The 3,065-nt window shown below is 42.0% G+C and overlaps 1 pseudogene; it reads right to left on the bottom strand.

The window, feature by feature from the left end:
- Nucleotides 1-519: 519 nt before the first annotated feature.
- On the bottom strand, nt 520-1,705 carry LOC110314376 (annotated as a pseudogene).
- Between the last annotated feature and the right edge of the window lie 1,360 nt (nt 1,706-3,065).

Here is a 3,065-nt window from a genome sequence, read left to right as displayed (position 1 = left end):
CAAATAGAAATAATCTTAATTTGGGGGGTGGGGAGGAAATCATCCTGAGAGATATAACTCTAACTCAGAATGAAAAATCTGGTATGTATTTGCTTATATGTAGATATTAGCTCTTAAGACTATGATATTCAAATATGATCCATATAACCACAGGAGTTAGGAATAGTATAAGGGACTGGTGGCATATAGATCTCCCTAGGAATGGGAAGTACAATACTTGGGGATGTATGTGGAGGACAGGTATAAGAAGATTAAATAGAACGGAGAGGGAAGAGGGGGAATAAGAGAGAAAATACAAGGAATGAGGGAGGGATTACAGAAAGAGGCAGCTGAAGTTAAGTGGTATTTGAGTACTCGTATGGAAACAATAAAATAGATGCTTCCTAAAAATATATGGATATATATAAAGGACCTATCCAAAGGACATCACCAAATAACTGGGCAGATAGAGCACCAATGGGCTATCTCTGGTCACCTGTAACTTTATTTTTTTAACCTTATTTTTTTCAAGGTCATTATTTATTTGTTACTCCTAAAGACTTTGTTTTGACTGGACTCAGATTTAGAAGTAGAAGCTCTCCACAAGGACAGCCCATGTCTCTTGGCCATCTGTTCCTGGCACTTTTCTTTGGCTTCCTTCATTCTCTTTGCCAAAAGTTTAGCATATTCTGCAGCCTCCTCTTTATTTTTCTTTGTGCATTGTTTCTTCAGATCAGTACATCAACATTTGTGTTGTAGGACCTGTGGAGTGACAAGACACTGCATCTTGGGTGCTTCGGTCCAGGGCTTCTTACCTTCTTTGTTTAAGGGATTTCTGACAACATATTGGCGAACATCGTCTTCTTTGGAGAGATTAAAAGGCTTTCTGATTCTACTAGCTCCTTTAGGTCTCAACCAATGAGGCACAGTAGTATCTGTCAGTCCGGGAATATGCTTCTCTCCTTCCTTTACAATAACCACGTTGAGAACACTTAGATTGACATCTACAGTGCATCCACAAACAGACTTGCGCTTCCTCTCTCCAGTTCTCCTTGGTCTATAACAAGAACGCCCCTTACTCAACAGCAGGTACACTCTGCCATGGGTCAAAACACCCTGCTTCATTGAAAACTTTGTCCCCAATGAAGGAGCTAGAGAAAGTACCCAAAGAGCTGAAGGTGTTTGCAGCCCCATAGGAGGAACATCAATTTGAACTAATCAGTACCCCCAGAGCTCTCAGGACTAAACCACCAACCAAAGAAAACACATGGTGGCACTGGTGGCCCTAGCTGCATATGTAGCAGGGGATGAGCTAGTTGGCCATCAATGGGAGGAGAGGCCCTAGGTCCTGTGAAGGTTCTATGCCCCAGTATAGGGGAATGCCAGGGCCAGGGATTGGAATGAGTGGGTTGGAGAACAGGGGGAGGGGGAATAGGGGATTTTCAGAGGAGAAACTAGGAAAGGGGATAACATTTGAAATGTAAATAAAGAAAAGATATAATAATAATAATAATAATAATAATAATAATAATAATAATAGTAAAAAAAACCTTGATTGTCTTTCCCACCGCTGATCTGGACCACATAACCCTTCCACTCTTCACCAAGAGCATCACTAGCTACTTCTGTGGCCATGCGCTGAGTAGAACATCTGAAGCTTGCGTTTATTATCTCCTTCAATGAGTTTTTGTCAGTCAGTGGCAGGGAAGGAGATATTCAGCTTCATCTTGACACAGCCAACCTCCTAGGAGGTGTCACAAAAAAGAGCTTAACCTTATTTTTAATGATGGTTCTTAAACACTTTAACCTTCCTTGTAACCCACCACCCACCAGAGATAGGTAAAAAGGAAGGATATAAAGAAAGTGGACATATTTAGAAAGGTTCTTTGGAGCAACTCCTGTCTGTATTGTCTGGAAATCAGCAGTTCAGTTCATAGGTTAGGAAGCAGTGGCAGCTTGATCCACTAGCAAATAGCACACTGATACATCAGCAGTCCAGTTCAGTAGAGTCACGTTAACACCAGTGATGAAACAACCTAGCAGAGACAGCCAGGCCTCAGCCTGGGGTTGAGTCAGCAGAGGGACCTGGAGGGACGCCAGAAGTTCTCAGCTGTGCCTCTCTCAAGGAAGCAAAGATCAGTGAAGACTCAAGACCCACAAGCATTGCACAGCTAGGTAAAAAGCTTCATACCAGCAAGCAAAGCCCTGTTTCCATCACTCCAGGGAGTCCTATTTATACCCTCCAAACATCACGTGTCCTCCACATGCCTTGCCTCTGCACATGCACCCAATCAGCCTGAGTCCTTGGAAGCTGCAACAAACTGCAGCACATCACCAGTTTTTCTGGTGCATTTCTCTCTATGTCGTCCCAATAAATGCAGATCACTGTGCAATGTAGGCAGATGAATATTGAGTGTTGTTAGCAAAGAATCCTTCATCACATGTCCTTTCACGTGCCACTTTAGCAGAACATCCTCTCTCCTGTGTCTGCTTCAGTGAAACCTTCCTTCACAAGTCTGCCTTAGCTTTTCACACCTGTGTCCAGTTGAACTAAATGTTCCTTCACAAGTTTGTCAAAGCAAAACACCATCCAACTGACTTTCCAAAGAACCCTTAAGTTTCCACTTCAGTCACCAAAATGATGTTTCCAGTACTGGGATTAGGTTACATCTAATTGAGTTATTGGCCAAAAGGGCCCCATGGGAATGTTCAAATTTCTGTAGTAGATAACTAACAGAAAACAAACTCAAAATCATTTTTGGAGGTTCCTTGTCTCATAATGTCGTATCAGAGTTTTTCCTCTTTAAAAAATATTTTTATTTTGTTTTATTTTATTTTGTTTATTTCTTCTCTTTTTTATTTTATTTTATTAGATATTTTCTTTATTTACATTTCAAATGCTATCCTGAAAGTTACCTATACCCTCCCCCAACCCTGCTCCCCTACCCACCCACTCCCACTTCTTGGCCCTGGTGTTCCCCTGTACTGGAGCATATATAGTTTGCAAGAGCAAGGGGCCTCTCTTCCCAATGATGGCCGACTAGGCCATCTTCTGCTACATATGCAGCTAGAGACACGAGCTCAGG

This window comes from Mus pahari, chromosome X, assembly GCF_900095145.1.
Source record: "Mus pahari chromosome X, PAHARI_EIJ_v1.1, whole genome shotgun sequence".
NCBI classification, from domain to species: domain Eukaryota; kingdom Metazoa; phylum Chordata; class Mammalia; order Rodentia; family Muridae; genus Mus; species Mus pahari.
This window is presented reverse-complemented; position numbering and strand designations above follow the sequence as displayed.